General features: G+C 38.2%; 1 protein-coding gene and 1 long non-coding RNA gene across 16 annotated transcripts in view; one reads left to right on the top strand and one right to left on the bottom strand.

Moving 5' to 3' along the window:
• Positions 1 to 21,852, bottom strand: part of mecom (MDS1 and EVI1 complex locus) — a 204,964-nt gene that overhangs the window by 140,926 nt on the left and 42,186 nt on the right. The window lies entirely within an intron of this gene.
• Positions 14,210 to 17,779, top strand: LOC135770371 (uncharacterized). Its single transcript, XR_010542608.1, has 3 exons — positions 14,210 to 14,334; positions 14,463 to 14,555; positions 17,648 to 17,779. It is a non-coding gene; the product is annotated as an uncharacterized lncRNA (long non-coding RNA).

Below are 21,852 nucleotides of genomic sequence, written 5' to 3'. Positions count from 1 at the left end.
TCATGAGAAGTGACCACATACACAAACACACAATCAATCTCTTTCTATCTATCTCACACACACACATACACGGCTTCCAGTTTCTTTCCATGTTGTGTGTTTGGCCCGATCTCCTGCCTCGGTCTCTTTCGTCAGTTTCTAATTGGACAGAACAGGCATCCTAAGCAAAGCCACATGCCCGTGTGTAACGAGTGACATTCTGTTTTAAACGCAGCCATAATGGCCGGCGCAAGCACACAGACGCATAACACACATCGGCTAGTACGCACACATCCAGGAATTCAACGTTAAATAGATGTTTATTTCTGCGGATTGAAACTCGGTACGGCCTGTTTGAGATCTGCCTGCCGACTGCGTTCGGTTCTGTTTCGTTCTGAGTTGATTCTGTTTGAAAAGACTGAATTCTGATTGAGAACAGAGACACGTTTAAACCTGCAGTTAGCCAAACGACCGCCCTCGAATCAAAAATAACCAGAGGAAGCGTTTATAGCTCGGAGGTTGGTCTTTTAGAGCTCGGGAGTTCTCATTTATGTTTCATTTAAGTATTAACTTTGTCTCAAATGTCTCTCTTGAAATTGGCTCGGAGTAATAAAAGTATACACAAATGAGACAGATGTTTGCATACAGTACGAGTATGGAGGTTTTACAAAAAAAGTATGGCATTTCTCGCGTCATGTGGTCTTGATGAGAAATGTTTTGAGTTCATATTGAGATTGTATTGTCGACTGTGGTTTCTTGACAAATTTGAGCCATTACTGGGGTCTTTCCTTTAGGATAAGCATAGAAAACAATTCAATATGCTTTCCGAGAGATCTCCATTCGAATCTAAGAAGAACGATATAGATCTCACTTTCCTGCGGATGAGAGCTTTAATTCGTGGAACGTTTATACATCAACGTCTCGAAAAACTGCATTTGCGTACGTACTTGCAGGATTCCAATGCATTGAAACTTTTTGCTGCCGTCTCTAACAATTACCCTCAAATTAAGAGTTCAAAATCACGCATGCAACATTCATACTGTTTGCACCGCATGAGTTTACGCCGACTAATCAATCTCGATATGAAATCGGGTCCGTTTCCTTCAGAGACAGACCGGATCACATTATATAGCTCTCTTATGTGCCCTGAGCCTGGGTTGTGTCATACACACCTGCTGAAAACAGGCCGCCTTCATAACTCACTCCTAATGAAGCTCACGAGTGAACAGAGATTTCCTTAAAGCCGCTCGCAGGTGCTCGTTTATATCTGTCACATCATATATGCCCAGCTTGTTTAGAGTGGAAAAAAACCTAATTGAAAACATTGTTTATATACAGAGCGAGAGGGAGTATTGCAAAGTAAGATGTTTCAGATATCAACAAATTTTTATGAAGTGCATTTTCAAAAGCTGTGCATGCACCCTGGAATTTTTTTATAATTATTTGCAATAAAGTAAACTACTTTAAATAAAAAATTATTGGCAATTATTGAATTCATGACTCTTAATGAAGTCCTGTAAAATTTTAAATCCTGACCCTGTGTGTGAAATCCATGCTAATGTATTCTAATCTAATGATAAGATTTAGAGCATCGAAGTTTGATTTCATATTGATTTCAATCTTTGACATGACCTTTAACAGTAAATACGAAAGACATCAATGTTATACTTTTACAGAATGTTCAGTAACACTTTATGATAAGGTTCATTAGTTAACATTAGTTAATGTATTACCTAACATGAACAAACCATAAACAATATATTTGTTACAGTATTTATTAATCTTTGTTAATGTTAGTTAACAGAAAAAAAGCTTTTAATTGTTTGTTGATGTTAGTTCACAGTGCATTAACTAACATTAACAAGATTTTAATAAAGTATTAGTAATTGTTGAAATTAACTTTAACAAAGAATAATAAATGTTGTATAAGTGCAGTACATTATTAGTTCATGTAAACTAATGTAGTTAACTAATTAACCTTATTGTAAAGTGTTACTGAATGTTCTTTACATTGTGTAAAATAATTTTATATAGAAAACAGTAAATGACATAAAAATACAACAATGTTTTTATTTTGATGTTTTAATCTGTTCATAACTACACATCCAGTCCAGTCTTAAATGCTTTTAATATATAAAAACTGTGATTACTTGCAAAAGTATTAAAAGGAATATTAATACTTAAAAATAATTATTTATATTTTAAAAATGATTTAAAATTAGGATTACAATTATTAAAATGCTAACACTTATATATATATATATATATATATATATATATATATATATATATATATATATATATATATATATATATATATATTTATATATATATATATTTCTGAAATATATATTTCTGACTGTGGTTCTGATGGAGTTTAAAACAGAAATAAGAAAATAAGGCTTTTGGGAGATATTTTGGTAACATTTCACAAACAAAAATTTTGTATTTGTTAACATTCGTAAACGCATTAGCTAACATGAAGTAACAATAAGCAATATTGTTTTTCAGCATTTATAAATGTTTATTAATATCGATACAGTTATTCATGTCAGTTTACTGTGCATAAACTAATGTCAACAGTTACAGATTCTGAAATATCATTTAAAAGGACACCCCCAAAACGGCACATTTTTGCTCACACCTACAAAGTGGCAATTTTAACATGCTATAATAAATGATCTATATGATATTTTGAGCTAAAACTTCATATACAGACTCTGGGGGCACCAAAGATTTATTTGACATCTTAAAAAAGTCTTGTGAAATGTCCCCTTTAAAAAATGCAATAGTAAATGCTGAAATTTACATGAATGAAGATGAAAAAAATATTGTAGAAGCATTGTTAGTTCATATCAGCTAATGCATTTAGTAAGGAATAATTAACAACGTTCCATTAAATTATTCGAAAATAATGCACACCCAAGGTGGTAATGTGGCACGACGCGAAGCAGAGTTACACCGTTAAGGGCCATTTACATTATAACGATAATAATAAAAATAACTATAAAAAATTATATATTAAAGAGAATAGCAGAGTTCACATCACAACAAAGGTATGGTTGGAATAAATTTTTTTTAGCAATTTTTTCCCTAACTGATGAATGATAAACCATTGACGGCCAATCAAATCTTTTGAACTTCAAGTGCACACACATTTAAAATGACAGATGACACTGTGAAGAAGCTCATTGCTTAGGTCCATAAAATTACCTCAGGTATGAGCACTGATGCAGTTGCTGTGATATTGACTACTTAATGTTTTTTTTATTCTACTACACTGACTACGCTAAAAGGTAAGATTTCGATTACACAAACTACTACAGTAGATTAGCTGTTTAGAGTTATGCAAACGCTGCGTGTTGAGTACATGTGCTTGTTAATACCTGCTAAATGCAACAAAAACAGCATATTTATACATTTAATGACTTGAACAATTCTTGCGCCTCACGAGTGAATTAGCATAAAATTATTGTTATCGTCCGGTGGTGTGGCCGCTAATATAGTTATCGTTAGGGCTGTGAAAAAACCCACCTGCTATTCTCGTGCGTGTTTCATCAGTAAAGCCGGTTCCTTGATTAGTAATAAATCGCCATCACCTGCTTTCAGATGGAGTGGCATTTACTACACAGAGCTGTAGTTCACCAAGCAGCTAGGCAGAATCGCACAAATTATCAGAGTCGATTTTCCTCGATTATGAACGCGATTTTGCCTAGCTTCTCTGTAAACTACGGCTTTGTGTAGTAAATGCTGCTCCATATGAAAGCAGGTGATGGCGAATTACTACAAATCAAGTAACCGGCTTGACTGATGAAATGCGCACGAGAATCGTAGGTGATTTTTTGCACAGCCCTAGTTATCGTTATTGTTATAATGTGAACGGCCCTTTACACCCCGGGTGTGCATTATTTTCAAATAATTCAAAGGACCGGAGTCAATTATTCTGCTTATACCACGATTACCACAAACATTCCTCTGGTGGTTATTTTTAAAGAGTCGGGCAATAGTTGAGTTCAGCTTAGAATTCAGCATCAAACCTTCTCACACTATCGGAATGCAAATTTAAGAAAGAAAAATACCAAACGAAGCAAACAATCAACTCAACCGAGTAAGAAAACACAAGCCATGTTCAGAGATGGAAATCAATACTAATTAATGCCAAACAAGTGTTTCATTTGATGTAGTGAAAGAGCAGAGTTCTCATTAAATATTTTCATTGCCGATTAGTTTGAAGTTTTTTAACGAATTCAACATCCCTCGACTCCTTTGGGACATGGCTCCGCGTAGCATGACGCTTTTAACGCACGAAATTGGATGCAAAATTCAAACCTAACATGCTTACGATTAAAAAACAAAGTATGTAGTAGAAATCGAGGCAAAATCAAGCATCAAATTGTTTAATGTTACGTGTCGCTCTCCGAAACGTTGCATATAAGAGGCACTTAATTAAACTTTCAAATTCAAATGAACTAATCGGTTCGTGGCAAAGTGGCTTATTGTTTTTCCTGTACATTAAACATTTCCTTCAGCTTCTGCCTGCTCATTAACATGAAGGTGTGATTTGCATATCCTGATAGAGTATTACAGTTTTAATGTCCGTTTTTCTCTGGTGGTACATCAATCATGAGCGCGAGGCCACCACAGGCCACAATTAACCCACCGAATCTGCCACAAAACAAATATTACAAGGGTTCACTAATTTAGAGATCAAAAAGCCACTTGTCCGTTCCACAAGTGAAACGAAGGCGGCCCGGCGTACTTCAGAGACTCGGCGTAATTACCAGCTGTTAATTGCGCACTTGTGGTGTCTTAGTTTTAATTAAACAGAGCGGCTCGTCGCCGGTCGATAAGCGACGGCCGGTTTTAATCAACAAAGCGAGAAGAATTCGTTTCTGCGGTGGCCAGCCGCGGCATAAAGAAATCTTCAAATATCCGAAGGAGAAAGACAGATTAAACCCTGTCCATTAGAAACAACGCAGAGGGAGGGGTTGGGAGGGGGCTTGCAGCAGTCAGGTTTTATTTGGGGCGAGCGAGCGGGGCCGTATTTGAAGTCGCTCCCGCTTGCGGTGCGCCTGCCGAGAAGCCGGCGGGGGGCGAGAGTCTAATCAGACCTACTGCATGAGAGGAGCACTTGAGCGGAGGAATTGGACCCTGCTGTTCTCTCTCTTTCTCACTCTATCACACTCCCTCTTTTTCTGTTTTACTCCCTATCTTTCTTTAGCAGCCCACGAACACAGTCGCTGTTTGCCTTGAAGGATTATGGGAAAAGTTGTTGAACTGTCGGCCCCAACAAGTAAGTTGTTGCAGGGAGCAAATGCCTATTCATCAACTCAAGTCCATCTCTCTCTCTCTCTCTCTCTCTCTCTCTCTCTCTCTGCCTCACCTCCATCCATTCTCTTCCTTAGGCAGAAAAAAACACAAATAAGATCTCAGTTGTTTCTTCCGGACAGCTCTAAGAATCAACGTGGACATTCTGCATTCTTAACAAAAGATCTCAACAATTAAACTATTTAAACTAATAAACAAGGGGTAGAACAACAGTTAGAAATGGTATTTCATTCAAGATTCAATTTATCTGAGCTATGGTATCCACTTCAAACATGATAGGTATTGCAATGCAAAAATATCTCTCCTATCCGACCTCAATATACAGATAAAGCCCTGATTTAATTAAAATGTGACACTTTATGGGTGGCACTATCTGTTTATCCATTCGATGGCAAACAGGTGTTCTTTCTTTCTTTCTTTATACCACGGGTCTGTTGGATGCTCTATTCTGATTGGTTGAGAAATGTTCCACGGGTATGCATTATTTTTCGATAACCACACACCTAGCTTGTCAAATGTCGCAAAAATAGGCACCAGAGCAATTTTCGTAGTAACCATGGTATAAGAGGAATAATTGACTCCGATCCTTTGAATTATTTGAAAATAATGCACATCTGCTTCGCGTTGTGCAGCATTACCATTATTTGTGCATTATTTTTTTTATAATTCAATGGCCCGTCATCAATTATTCCTTACTTGTTTGTTTCTTCTTCACGCTATTCCAGAATTTATGGCTATATTCATGGCGAGAACTGGTTAATCCATACATAGGTTGGGGGAGAGCCAATTTGGCATTTCCAACTCACCTAACATGCAGGTTTTTGGCCTTTGGGAGAAAACCGGAGTAATCGGAGTTAACCCACGCTGACACAGGGAGAACATGCACCACACAGAAAAGCCACCGGACCTAACCGGGGTTCGAACTGGCAACAGTGCTACCCACAGCGCCACTGTGCCACACCAAACTTGTGTTCAAAAGGCCACTTTTGCAATTACACCTCACTTGTATTTTTAATGTAACTTTCTCAGTTGTGTCTATTTCTTACAAAGGAATTTGAAAAGATAATTGTAAATAAAAACCTTGAAGTTTTTAAAGGCTTTGCAAGTTCATGTAGCTCAACTAGTATAGAGCATTGTGTTAGCAATGTAAAAGGTTGTAGGTTCGATTTCCAGCGAACACACATATCAGTGACTTCTTTTTTCGAGGGCTCTCGATGCAAAGTTCGTCATAACATGTATGTATGTAACATGTCATGTGTGTGGTTCCTTATTTCAAAATTTGTGTTCTGCGCGTCGAGTGATCCTATGTGCATCACGTGTCTTGTCAAAATAAGTGCCTGCTGCAGTTGTGTCTAAAGGGTTTATGATAAAAGAGACGCTTGCGTTTGTCAGATACGCTCAAAATCTTATGCATAATCAGAGTTTACTGTTAAGGGAGTGTCTTGCGTGTACTTTTATCATAAACGGTTTTGACGTGTGTGCAGCAGGCACTTATTTTGACAAAACACGTGATGCACATGGTTCACATGATGCAACAAACACATATTTTGAAAACGCAAGCAACACACATGACACTCCGAACACTTATTTTGAATTTGCGCCACTCGGATGAGCGGTCATGAGCCGCCACTGACATATACCGATAACAATGTATTGCTTGAATGCACTGTGGGTAGCTTTGGATAAAAGTGTCTACCAAAAACATACATGTAATCTCTAAGTCTACTACACCAAGATTTACTATCAGTAAGACATGAACCGTAGTAGGAACAACACACTTCACAAGAAAATTTATCAGTGGATGAGGAATCTCAAAAGACCTCCTTGCTCGTTTTCTTTCTGACCTCTCTGCTCCATCACTGACAACATTTTGCTCTTCCTGTCTGACGGGCTTCCTCTCACTCGCGACCAATCAGCACCTGTCACCACGGCGATCACCACTGTGATGCGGGGTTTATCTAAGGAAACAGTTGTCGTGGCAAGGATGGTCTGGTCACAGTGACAGATTAATGTCGACTTAAACTCCCTTCCTGATCAAACAGAGAGGTCTCTAATTAGGAGGAGGAGTCTCTCTCTCTCTCTGTCACACACAAAAGGCGCCACAGTGCAAAGAGTGCAAATGCTTTTATGCTTTTGCTGAAGTTGAGGAGAGAGAGAGAGAGAGATAGAGAGCGAGATTGACCATATTGTCTCATTGTCCATGGCGTTAATTATTTCCTGTTTACTAACAGGCCAGAAACAGAGCCATGAAAGGTCAAAGCGCCATCGAATACACACAGACACACACATCAAGTCAATCAGTGTGTGATATGTCTGGAGGTGATATCCTTTCTTTGAATGCACCTGACCTTTGACCTATTATCCAAAATCACTTCCACATGAGCTGCACAAAGCGTCTGTGTGTGTGCCAGCGCGTGTTTGCCTTCTCTTTAATTGTTCCTAATTGTTTCGGGCATGTATTTAAAATGTTTAAAAAGGAAAAAGACTTGTAGTACATTAAAGAAATGTGCTTTGTTCAAACCTCATCACTATTAAAGGGATAGTTCACAAAAAAATTCGGTCATCATTTTCTCATTCTCAAGTTGTTCCAAACTTTTAAAAATTTCTTTTTTTTTTTGCTGAATACAAAGAAACATTTTTTAAAGAATGTTTGTAACCAAGCAAATTTGGGGCACCATTGACTTCCAAAGTAAAAGAAAAAAATACAAATGGAAGTGAATAGACCCCCAGATCTGTACGGTTACTTATATTTTTCAAAATATCTTCGTGCTCAGTAAAAAAAGAAAAGAAATTCACAAAGAAATGTATTCAGGTTTGGGGCAACAAGAGGTTGAGTAAATGATGACAGACTTTTCATTTTTCTGTGAACTACAGTTTCCCTTTAAATAACACATCCAAGAATACCTGAAAGACAGCGTTCACGTTTAGATTTATTCATTTAGAAGATGCTTTTATCCAGTGGTGGCCGGTGACTTTTTTCCAAGGACGCTCGATTTTATTAGTTAATCACAACATGTATGTAGCATGTCATGTGCGTGGTTCCTTCTTTCAAAATATGTGTTCTGCGCATTAAGAGATCCTTAAATTATTTTTGTCAAAATAATTGCCTGCTGCAGATCTAAAGGGTTTATGTTAAAAGAGACGCTCGCGTTTGCCAGATAATTTCATGCGTAATCAGAGTTTACTGTTAAGAGAGTGTCTTGCGTGTAATATGTGATTGTGAGCGTCTCTTTTATCATAAGCGGTTTTGACGCGTGTACAGCAGGCACTTATTTTGACAAAACAAGTGATGCACATGGTTCACATGACGTAACAAATACATATTTTGAAAACGCAAGCAACACACATGACACTCCAAACACTTATTTTGAATTAGCGCCACTCGGATGAGCAGTCATGAGCCGCCAACGCTTTTATCTAATTTTTGGTTTATATTGTACAAAGTTATATAAAGTATACAAAATGTAAGATAAAGTTAAATAAAGACTTGATGTTTACAATCCACCGCAGCAAATACATTGGTAACGTCTTATCAAAAGTCCATTTGCTTTTAAAAGTAGTAGCCATCATTGCTTAAAGGACAAATGAACATTTCAGCTCAAATAACCAACATTTTTGTACAAAACAATCCATGTAAGTGCTTTAACATAAATATGCGCTTCAAATCTTTGTTTTTAAACCCTACAGAATGCCTTGCCCCCTAGATTTCAATTGAAGGGGTGAGCCTGTGGAAACTAACAGCATGTCACAGATAGATAGAGCAGACTTGTAGTAAATTAAAGGTGCTTTGTTCAAACCCAATCACTATTAAAGGGATAGTTCACAAAAAAAAAATCGGTCATCAATTTCTCATCCTCAAGTTGTTCCAAACTTTTATAAATGTATTTGTTTTGCAGAATAAAAAGAAAGATGTTTTAAAGAATGTTTGTAATCAAGCAAATTTGGGGCACCATTGACTTCCATAGTAAGAGAAAACAATACAATGGAAGTGAATAGTGCCCCAGATCTGTATGGTTAATAACATTTTTCTTAATATCTTTGTGCTCAGTAAAACAAAGAAATTTATTCAGGTTTGGGGCAACAAGAGGTTGAGTAAATGATGACAGACTTTTCATTTTTCTGTGAACTACAGTATCCCTTTAAATAACACATCCGGGAATACCTGAAAGAAGATCATTTAGAAGATGCTATTATCCAATTTTTGGTTTATATTGTACAAAGTTATATAAAGTATACCAAATGTTAGATAAAGTTATATAAAGACTTGATGTTTACAATCCATATTGGTAATGTCTAACCGGAAGTCCATTTACTTTTAACAGTTGTAGCCATCGTCGCTTAAAGGCCAAATGAACTTTTCAGCTCAAATAACCAACATTTTTGTACGAAACAATCCATATAAGTGCTTTAACATAAATATGCGCTTCAAATCTTTGTTTTTAAACCCTACAGAATGCCTTGCCCCATAGATTACAATTGAAGGGGTGAGTCAAATTAACTGTCTGTGGAAACTAACCGCATGTCACAGATAAATAAAGTATGACTTGTTTTAAATCCCCCAAATAAATCAAACTGTATTGCAGGTTAGGCATAAGCAACAGTTGTGTGTGTGTGTGTGTGTGTGTGTGTGTGTGTGTGTGTGTGTGTGTGTGTGTGTGTGTGTGTGTGTGTGTGTGTGTGTGTGTGTGTACACAGGTGTGTCTTAAAGCCAAAAGGCTACACTACCATACTCTTAAAATATGCCTGTGTGTCTCAAACCAGCATGTCACATCACGGTACATTAGCATTACATACATTAGCATACTGGGTATTTGAGCAAATAACTCGTGTGTGTCGGAATCGGAAAACCAGGGTGAAGTTTAGATGCTCCGTCATAGTCAATAATAAACACACGCATACACACTTAAGAGTGTGTGTGTGTGTGTGTGTGTGATGGAGACCAGTGCGAACATGTGCAGCTGGCATGAGCTGCTCTGGTCTGGCATGCGTGTGTATGTGTGTTACTGCCTGCTGGCCGGTGGTGTTCCCAGGCCTGAGCTTCTCTCAGTCCATGTCAGTATGATGGATGGTTTAGGTTAGACGGGGCAGTGCTTGCACCTCTCTCCCTTCTCTCCTGTGGGACGTCCTGAACACTGTGAGTGTGTGTGTGTGATGTCCCGCAGACTGACAGCCACATTGTGGCGCCCCGAACAGAACGACTCCGCCCGCTGGCATTGCCACTGAGGGGCTGTTGAACAATCTCCCGTCACACATAAACACACTCGATTGAATACATAATATACATGGTAAAAATGAGATATGCTAACTTACACAGAGGCCCTGATGCCGGGGCCAAATTAACACTCGGTAAGCGCCAAATGAAAGCAAAAATTGGCTTTGGTGAATGAGTCGATCGCTAGCGGCCGGTAAAGTTATTAGAGACTGCAACATAATACATGGTTCAAGTCGAATTATAAGAATGATAATCAGACCCTCGCTGATGTAAGTGACAGGCGCGATTCAAATGCGTGTCGAAAACACAAATCAGTTACTAAAGAGGGTTACGAAGTGGAAATTTTACTTTATTTGTTGACACGTATGATAGCATGCAAACTATTTTTCCCATTAAGCCATTCAACTTGAGGAGATATTCCAGCCAAATATCAAAATTATCCCATGATTTACCCTCAAGCAATCCGAGATACATATGTCTTACATTTTCAGGCGCGCACATTTGGAGTTATTCGAGTAAACGTCCTTGCTCTTCCAAGCTTTATTATAGTAGAAAACAGGGATCAGGGAACAACTTCAGACTTTAAACCCCCAAAAAGTGCATACATCATTCACAGAGGTAATCCACAAGGCTCCAAGGGGTTAATAAAGGTCTTCTGCTGGTAATCAATGCAATTTTGATCAGTGTTGGGGGTAACACGTTACAAGTAACATGCATAACGTAATAATATTACTTTTCTGAAGTAACGAGTAAAGTAACGCATTACTTTTTAAATGTACACATTAATATTTTAGTTACTTTTTCAAAAAAGTAATGCAAGTTACTTTTTTAGTTTAATTAATTTGATAAAAAATAATGTATTTTTGTGATGAAATATGTAATTTCTGAATGCAGAACTTTTCAGTCATAAAAAACACCGGCAAGGCCTGAAAGAGATCAAGCCTCAGCCAAGAAAAAGTAACACAAAAGTAACTAAAAAGTAACGTAAGTATTACTTTCCATGAAAAGTAACTAAGTAACGCAATTAGTTACTTTTTTGGGAGTAACTTAATATTGTAATGGATTACTTTTAAAAGTAACTTTACCCAAAATATGATTTTGATAAATAAATATTTCTAACTTTACAAACTGTAATAATTAGCTTCCGGTAACGCACTGTAAAATGTAATAGCTAACTTTACTTAAAAATAAATAGTGATCATAACTAGTTGCTCCATAATTTGTTGACTCTACTAGCTTACAATAAGTTGACACAGCATTTTGGTGAGGAGAGTAATTAAACTTATCATACTTAAGTAACCTTTACTTGAGAAGTATGAGTGTCTCCACACACTCCCAACACTTGGTGGCGGTAATGCACCATGCTGGATGCCAACCGCCAATACAAATCAACGAAGAAGAGATTGCACATGCGCAGTTCCTCCTGAGACGTTGGATTTGAACCATCACGCGGCAAAAGAACGTTTGTCTGGATTTGGTTTGAAGGTAAGAGCATGCAAAATGTTAATTTGGAGAGGCCATGTATGTAATACTTCAGTCTGTTTGTAGGTTAAATGTATTTCTAAAATTTAGTAAAGTCAGGACTATGTTCTGTTAATGTTCTGAGCTGAGTTTTGTTTGTGAGGTAAGGTTTAAGCTAAAGCTAGCTAACCACCTTGTCATTGTCCCACCTTGTAAATCTCAAATTTCTTAAACTGTAAATATGAATTCATATCGCCAAATGCAATGTGCTTGTTAACTGTTGCATGCATCGGCTATAACTGGCGATGGCACAGTAAAACTTTAACTTATCTGCTAGCTCAGCTGTTAAGCAGGAGGTCTGGATCAGAATATTCATATATTCATTCGATTTTTAATTTTGAGATTCGAATATTTTTTTCTGTTTTTAACATTAGCATTAATGCAGAGACTGCCAAGCAGGAAGTGCACTTCACGCTCCCGCTCAAGGTTTGTAACTTACTGTTAATGTGCTCCGATATTAAAGGTGGGATATATTTTTCTATTGAAAGGGCATTTGGTTTTTTTGTGATTTTAAAATAATAAAGGTTATTTATTTTGGCCCAAGCAGAAAATTAAGGGCACCTCAACTCAGCCTGCAATTATTTAAAATTTTCCCAAAATAACTGCATTACTGAAAAATACTAGATACTAAACCTATGCAGTTGCTGCACATGTCATTATGCACAATTAATGAAACTTTCTGAATAGAAAGTTATGATATGAACCAAATAACCATACAACCCCCTTGACTAATTCTAAGCATAAAATACATACATATACAATTTGTTATATTCAGATAGCCTGTTGTAATGGAATGAGTAGCAGGGCAATATACATACATGTATCCTTTATGCCTTACAAAGAAAGCGTTCATTAGAGCTGATTGGATGCACAAGTTGCAGTAATATATTCATTTTCAAGGTTTGTGTAATACTAGTTTTCTGGCCAGTGTGACCTAGTGATTTGTTATTAAAACGCATCCAAAATGACTTCATTAAATGCTCATTTGTCTGTTTCTTTAGGTTCTGTCAGAGTTCTTTCGCTTAAAGGGGAAGTCCAATCTAGACATTTTAGCCTGTTTATCACGGGTAATTTATGTCCACTTTGCATTATACATGAGGAAAAATAAATAAATTTGCACGATTTCGATTATTAGATTGATAGTGTGTTGAAGCGGAGTTTTCGTAACGGTCTTTAATGGACACAATTAACCAGAATGCACTGCGCGAAACTGAGTCATTAGCTCCACCCACTAACCACTGTTCGATGCAGTCGTCAGGTTTGTTTGACTTCATGCGGCGCCGCAGGAACCGACAGCTGGATGACGTCAAGGTTCCGCGAAAGGGATTTAAAAGCAAACTCCTCCGTATGATTTCGCGAATCGCTCTCGCGGTACTTTGACGTCATCCCGCTGTCGATTCTTGCAACGCCACATGAAGTTGAACAAGCCTTTTACCGCTCAACTAGCTCTCAAATCAACTCAAGTCAACTTGAAGTTAGCCGGCAGACGAACCCATCCAAAGAGTAACTCCGCTTTAACCGTCTCTGAGGGGGAAATCACCAAAGCCCTCGATAAAAGATGACTAGAACCTGTGCAGTATGTGGATGTAAGGACAACAAATTCAGGCCACCGGGAGTTTTTATTGTTGACATCAACGCGACCCTCAGCTGACCCACCACTACACTACTTTGAATATGCAGCCAGCACTTTCGTCAGGAAGAATTTGAGTACTGTTTTCAGCCCAGTTTTTCCGCGGACTCAGGTAATGTAAAATTGTTAAAATATCTAAAACATCATTTGGCTTAGTTGTTGCTTGTTTTGTGTAACTACGGTAAACATACTACGTAGAAAGTTATTATCATGTTGTTGTTATTATAAACACGAGCAAAGCAAGCTAACGTTAGCTCCTGTGCAGCTGTCAATCAAAAACGTTATCATCTACTGTCAATCATCTCGCCTCAAGACCCGCCCCCATTTAGAACATTCAGAATTAATGTAGTCGTGCATTTTTCTTCCGGTGATTTGATGACGCGTCAAATCACCGTTACTGTAGCAGTTAAAAGCTTTAATTTTTTATATGGAGTTAGTACATTTGATGGCAGCACAATCAACTACATATATGGCATGAAATATAGTGTTGGAGCATAATGTTGTTTTAGGGTGGACTTCCGCTTTAACCAGCAAAAACCTCAAAATCGAGTTTTTCAAAGAACTGGACAAATACACTCCTCGCTGTCTTGACATTTTCAAGTCCAAGGGTGGATGTACCGGCCAGATACTTAAGGCGTATTTGCATCATCAAATCGCACTGGGGGTAAGTTTCTCATGCACATTAATGATTTAATGGTGTCAGCAAAATAGTGTAACCACATTGTATTTTCAGAGGTGTTAATTGATGGTCCTTGACCATTTATGGGTGCTATGTATGAAATTATCTTTCAGAATACAGATGTTACTGCTAAGTGAACAGCAGTCCTCCGTGGCCTTCCCATCCTCCATGGAGATGAGAACAAAGACTTCTTCAAGACATACTTTGTAAGTAGTTTCAGGTGCTAATTTACAGTGGCCGAAGTAGGCTTGTCGCGATAGTCGGTGTAACAGTGATTACCAGTGTGTCAGCCTCTTACCGGTTAGATCACTTGCCCACCGCGACACCGTCTTTCACCGTCGTTTTGATATTTTTTTGTAATTAAATCATTTAGTTTCGTTAGAGACAGCAAACATGAATGTGTCTTCTGCCTGAATTCAGCAGAGCTGAACGCGCATCATCACAGAGCAGCTGGTGTCAGATTTCATTTATTCCTGTCAGAGTGTGTGAGGCGAGCGACTGACCAGACGATGGCAGAAGCCGTATGCTTACTCATTTTTGTTATAATATACATATATGATGTTTAATGTAAGCGAGATCGTTTTGTTGTTGCGTTTTTCATTACAAATAATAATAAACCCATCATTCAAGCAGCACTTTATAGAGGAGTAGCCGGATGCTCTCCTTGGGACTGGCAGGTTCTGAAGTACCTGTGCACATTGACTCAAGCACTTAATTAAACCAGCTGTTGCGCTCCCATTGCATGCAAATTCATATGAGATATAAAGGAATAGTCTACTCATTTTCAATAATAAACTATGTTATTGCCTTAACTAACTATATCCCTCTATCATCTGTGTGCTTGCACGTAAGCGGTGGAGCGCGCTGCGACACTTCGATAGCATTTAGCTTAGCCCCATTCATTCAATGGTACCAATCAGAGATAAAGTTAGAAGTGACCAAACACATCAACGTTTTTCCTATTTAAGATGATTAGTTATATGAGCAAGTTTGGTGGTACAAAATAAAACGTAGCGCTTTTCTAAGCGGATTTAAAAAGAGGAACTATATTTTATGGCGTAATAGCACTTTTGTGAGTACTTCGACTCGCCTGAAAAGTCCGCTCCCCTTCTCCCTCTCATAATGGGAGAGGGAGGGTGTTACTGCGTCGAGTTGAAGTACTCCCAAAAGTGCTATTCCGCATTAAAATATAGTTCCTCTTTTAAATCCGCTTAGAAAAGCGCTACGTTTTATTTTGTACCACCAAACTTGCTCGTATAACTACTCGTCTTAAATAGGAAAAACGTTGATGTGTTTGGTCACTTCTAACTTTATCTCTGATTGGTACCATTGAATGAATGGGGCTAAGCTAAATGCTATCGAAGTGTCGCAGCGTGCTCCAGCGCTTACGTGCACGCACACAGATGATAGAGGGATGTATCAACTCTTCTTAGTTAAGGTAATAACATAGTTTAATATTGAAAATGAGTCGACTATTCCTTTAAGACAGCCTACGCAAGCGCTGCATTTAAACAGTTGCATCTAATTCAAATAAAAAAAGTAAGCCCCAACCCACCCTGTGAAACCGGTATCATCGGGGTTGTCACGCACCGATTAACCGGTGGGAAAATTCTGTCACCGCAGCAACCCTATGGCTGAGAGGGGTCACAACACATGCATTGCAAATGCCACAGCACCTCCAGATTTGGAAACAACAGTGTCATAAAAGTGGCCTATTATTTTCATACATGCCATATGCAATTTCGACATGCAATGCAAACTGCACAGTAGTAGAGTAGAGCTGGGCCATAAATTGACTGCAATTCTCATGCGTATCTTATCAGTAAAGCTGGTTTCATGATTAGTAATAAGTCGCCATCACCTGCTTTCAAATGCAGCAGCATTTACTACACAGAGCCGTATTTTACTGAGAAGCTAGGCAAAATCGTGTTCGTAATCGTGAAATTTCACCTCTGATAATGCATGAGATTTTGCCGAGCTTCTCTGTGAAATACGGCTCTGTGTAGTAAATGCTGCTCCACCTGAAAGCAGGTGATGGTGATTTACTATTAATCACGGAGCCAGCTTTACTGATGAAATGCGCATGAGAATCGCAGTCGATTTCCCGCCCAGCCCTACTGCTCAGTACAATGTGTAATGCATAGGTTATGCTTATTGGAAATTTAAGTTAAAAGGACCTCTGGCTAGTTTAACAAATTAGCCTTTTTGGGTTAGCCCTAACGTTTTGCCCCACAAACGTGATAGAAGAACACTCCAATGTTTTCGTTGTAGCGATATTTTAAGAAATGTTTACCCATAATGCATTCTGGACTGATGTAGATGGCTCCAAAGCGCTGCTACAAACACAAGGCAAATAAACAATAACGTTATCAAGATAAGCTATTACCTCAGTTAGCGAGCGAAATATACCTTCCTCCGTGTTTACGGCATGTTGAGGCTCAAATTGGAAAGGCTTGAATGGCAGACATTTCGCTCGCTAATTGAGGTAATCGCTTTACTTGATAATGTTATAGTTTATTTGCCTTTTGTTTGTAGCGGCGCTTGGACCGGTCTACGTCACGGTCCATAATGCATTATTGGTCAAACAAACAATGGTGACTTACTAGTAAAAAGGTTGTCTTAAAATATCTTGCTACAACAAAAACATTGGAGGTGTTGTTCTATCACGTTTTTGGAACAAATGGTAGGGCTAACTCAATAAGGCTAATGTGTCAAACTAGCCGGAGGGTACATTTCATAAGCTTCCATTAGGGTAGGATGCTTTGTTAGCAGCAAGCATAAAAGAATCCGTCATATGACCCACTCCCCCACCATCCTCGCATACCCTTCTCACCTTTTTTTAACCCTTGACCAGTTTGCATGCTTGTTTAATGGTACACATCTTCAGGTGTTAATGAGAGGGTTCTACTAATCTCACAAATGACCAGTGTAAGAGTGAAATGATTATGTACAAAAATGTCAACTGTCCTCTGGGACAACAGCAAAGCCTTGTTAGAATTGTAGGTATTTTTTCTTCTCATATGTTGTTTCCCTGTTGAATATGGCTTATCCATTTTACAGAACTGTCAATAGAGTGCAAGGTTTGTGTTATCACATTGTAGAATAGCTAACTGTTGTCATCAGCTAATGCCTCTTCAGATGTAAATATGAGCAGATGTGAGATACCCTCAATTGGTCCTGATCAAGACTACCTATCAACCTTCTTTCTAAAGTGGCTGCTTTGTGTTTTCTACCTAAATGCAAGGTTGTATATCAATGTGGAATTGTGTAATAATATCTCATGTAATTGTGTTTTTAGGACTGTGATGAACCGGAACTGGCCAACACCTCCATTGAGATCCTAACAGTAATCCCTGAAGGTACCCCACCTCAAGGAACACACCAACATTTTGGGTTTTTAGCTTATTCACTGTATTCCCCAGAGTTAGATAATTCCATACATACCATTTTCATCTCTGTGTGTCCTGTAACTTTGTCTGACGCACCCACCGCTAGCTTAGCTTAGCACAAAGATTGTAAGTAAATGGCTTCAGCTAGCATACTGCTCCCTATAAGTGACAAAATAACGCAAACATTTTCCTATTTATATGTTGTGATTTGTATAGTCACAGCGTGTACAAATAACAAGGTCATATGAGACACAGCCATCTTCTAACAGTATACATACAGGGAACTATATTCTCAGAAGACAAAGCACTGCTACTTGGGTGGAGTGATTTGCTCGCAGCACCAGAGAAGCCCCCTGGTGAGGAGAGAGTTGTGCTAATCACTCCGCCCAAGTATCAGTGCTTCATCTGAGAATAAAGTTTCCTGTATGTATACTGTTGAAAGATGTCTGTCTCATATTGCCTTGTTTTTTGTACACACTGTGACTATACAAATCGCAACATATAAATAGGAAAATGTTCACGTTAATTTGTCACTTATTTGGAGCAGGATGCTAGCTGGAGCCATTTACTTCCAGTCTTTTTGCTAAGCCAAGCTAGCGGTGGGTACGTCAGACAGAGTTACAGGACGCACAGAGATGAAAAAGGTATGTATGGACTTATCTAACTCTGGGGGATACAGTGAATAAGGTAAAAACCCAAAATGTCTGCGTGTTCCTTTAAGGCCCAAAATTCAATCACTCAAAAATCTACTGTGCAGTGAGTAGTGAAGTTCTTTGTTACACACACACACACACACACACACACACACACACACACACACACACACACACACACACACACACACACACACACACACACACACACACACATTTATGGTGTATCTACATTATTGATGGAAATATATTTTTTTTTGTCATTTGGTCTTGGTTTTGTGTAATGGTGAATGTGTGATTTGTTGGGTTTTTATGTCTTTTTTCAAAATTCAAATTCTCTCTTATTGGATGTGCAGTTCACTGTATTGATCTGTTTCAATCAAATAAAGTGTTTCATTGATTCATTCAAACTGTTGTCTCTCTTTGTTTCAACAACTTAAAACTTTTGAGTAAAGTTTACTTGAATATTTTAAGGCAATCGGTTTCCTAAGATTTCCTTAGTATTGTGAACACTTAGCCTTGTAAGGATAACTTGCCTTAATGGGTACTGCTAACTGAACATAACTCAGTTGTCTGAACTGAAATTTCCTTAGTGACGGGAGCTAATGATTTTTAAGTTCACTTTACTACCATGACATGAGTTGTCTGCACTAAAAAATTTTTTTGTCATCATAACTAATGATTTTGCGTTAGCTGTACTCAAGTGTACTACCATGATATGAGTTGTCCTTACACATTTCTTCTCAGCTACAACAACTTAAAAATTGATTGTCAACTTTACTTTAAAAATTTGAGGCAATCGGTTTCCTAAGTTTTTTTAAGTAAAGTCAACAAATTACATTTTACAGTGCGGCGCCATGTTAGACTCGCGCAAGAGTTTTAGCGTAGTAAGTGCTCATTGCCATGGGTACATTGCGTAGTGACTCTTGTAAATCGCGTGAGTCCAAGATGCCGTGTAAAGTTTAAAATACGGATATTTTTCTTTCAATATTACATCGATTACTAACAAAATACCTTTTTAACCCATTTGAGCCATGTGGATTACTGCTAGAATGGATGCTCTTTTTTGGGCTTCAAGTCAGAAGTTGTTTCCAGATCCCTGTTTTCTCCCATTGTAAGCTTGGAAAAGCAAGGATATTTACTTATTGTATCACTCTAAGTTCAGACGCTGCCGTAATTGATGCAAAGCTTACTAATACGACTACATACGAGTGGATTCATTTTGTGTAAGCAAAGACTCTCATACCAAATCAAATCTTGCAACATTTTCATACTATATTGAAATGTTATTTCCTCCGCTACACAAGCATCTGCTTAATGTTGTGTATTATCATAGCTAAAGAAGTTGGCCTGGGTCTCTAACTTCCAAGTCTGGTAAGAAGCATTCACCACTTACTGCCCAGACTGCCTCCCCCTGTCTGGGGTAGATATGAAGGGTAGGGGTAGTTTCCTCCCTGTCCGGTGGGGCTGGGTGTTGCTTAGTTCGTGTGCTGACACATAAGCACTTAATTCGATCTTTCGCGCCGTGAAAGTTTAAAGATGTTAATCAACGGGGTGTGAAGATTTGTCGACGAATAACACACGCACATCTATCGCACAAGCAACACACCCTTTAGCAATGGCCATCTCGTATCCTATCTCTGGCGTTCTCGACGGGGCTGACAGGTTGATTTCGGTGACGATTCGGGCACACCCCAAACAGTTACTGCTCCTTTTCTTGGACTGTTATCGCAAGGAAAGAGGTCGCTGGCCAACTCAAACACATTTAATGCACTGTCCACTGGGTGTTTGGAAAGATAATATACATTCAGAGCGCACACAAGCACGCTGGCTTGGCATTGGATAGACGCATCATTGTCTGGAAGAGAGGTGGTGCTGAGCGGTAGATGATTATCTGTGCAGCAATGAAGAAAAACAGCGAAGAAAAACAAACTGGACACATTCCATGCCACACAATGCTTAACCTCCTTTACGGCCAACCAGGTCTATAAATAACCTTTGGCCTGTCAAAGCAATAGTTTTCCTTAAAGTTGTAAAATTGTTTTAGTGAAACAATTCTGCCTCCTGGGATAAACCCCTTTAATGTTTTACTCGGTTTTGTAAATCGCCTTGAATAAAAGTGTCTGCTGAATGTCTAAATATAAATGTAAACGAAAACAGCTTCTAAATTTTAGATTTTTACTGTTTAAATTTTGCTGTCTTGCCTATAAGTTGCGATGGTGACAACTTACCCCATACAAGGTCCACTGATGAATACATTCAGCAGGTTTAATAGCTCTTTGTAAGCAAAAACAACTCATGGGAAACACTGACTGGACTGGATTAAAATGTGTGACAACTAGCCCCGGTCATCAAAGCAATAGTTTTCCTTAAATATGTAAAATGATGATCGCAATTCGAAAAACACTTCACTTTTGTAAATTTGCTAAATAAAAGTGTCTAATAAATGTCTAAATGTAAATAAAACAAGTTTCTAAATTTTTTATGTTTCCTAAATTGCTTCATAATTTCTTTTACTGTTCAAATGTTGCTGGCATGCTTATAAGTTGCGCTTGTGACAACTTACCCCATATACAAAGTCAACCGTTCAATACAGGTTTATTATTATATTACAATATGTTGATTAGCTGTATACAGAATTTCACATGATTATCAACAACAACCCCCCCATGACAAACACTGACAGAAGTAAAATGTGTGACAACTAGCCCCAGTCAACAAAGCAATAGTTTCCCTTAAATATGTAAAATTATTATCGCAATTCGCAAATAGTTGTAATTCACTTTTGTAAATAGCTAAATAAAAAAGTCTATTAAATGCCTAAATGTAAGTACAAAAAAGCTTCTAAATTGTTGGTGTTTCCTGAATTGTTTCATAATTTCTTTTACTGTATAAATTTTGCTGGCATGCTTATAAGTTGCGCTTGTGACAACTTACCCCATATACAAAGTTAACTGTTCAATACAAGTTTATTATTATATCACAATAGATTTATTAACTGTATTCAAAAGCTAATTTTCAACAGCAACCCCACCATGACAAACACTGACAGTAAAGTGAGTAAAATGTGTGACAACTAGCCCCGGTCATCAAAGCAATAGTTTTCCTTAAAGGGATAGGTCACCCAAGAATGAAAATAATGTCATTAATGACTCACATTGAAAATACATTTTGGTCTAAAAATAAAAAAATTACAACTTTATTCAGCATTGTCGTCTTTTCCGGTTCTGTTGTGAAGCGCATGCGCAAGATTAAATTCACGTGACTGCAGTGACGCGGGTGACGTGTTATCCTCAGACATGTTTGCAAAGTTATTTTTTCAAACTTACAGCGTGCATCTCCCTCAGACTGTAAACGAAGCCCAGGCGCACAAAAAACAACAACAACAAAAAACCAGCTGGGGCGCACCAGATAACACGTCAGTCGCGTCGTATGTCATCCGCGTCACGTGACTCTAGTCT

The sequence above is a fragment of the Paramisgurnus dabryanus genome, chromosome 8 (assembly GCF_030506205.2).
Source record: "Paramisgurnus dabryanus chromosome 8, PD_genome_1.1, whole genome shotgun sequence".
Classification (NCBI taxonomy): Eukaryota; Metazoa; Chordata; class Actinopteri; order Cypriniformes; family Cobitidae; genus Paramisgurnus; species Paramisgurnus dabryanus.
The sequence above is the reverse complement of the archived record's forward strand: the minus strand, read 5'-3'. Positions and strand labels throughout refer to the sequence as shown.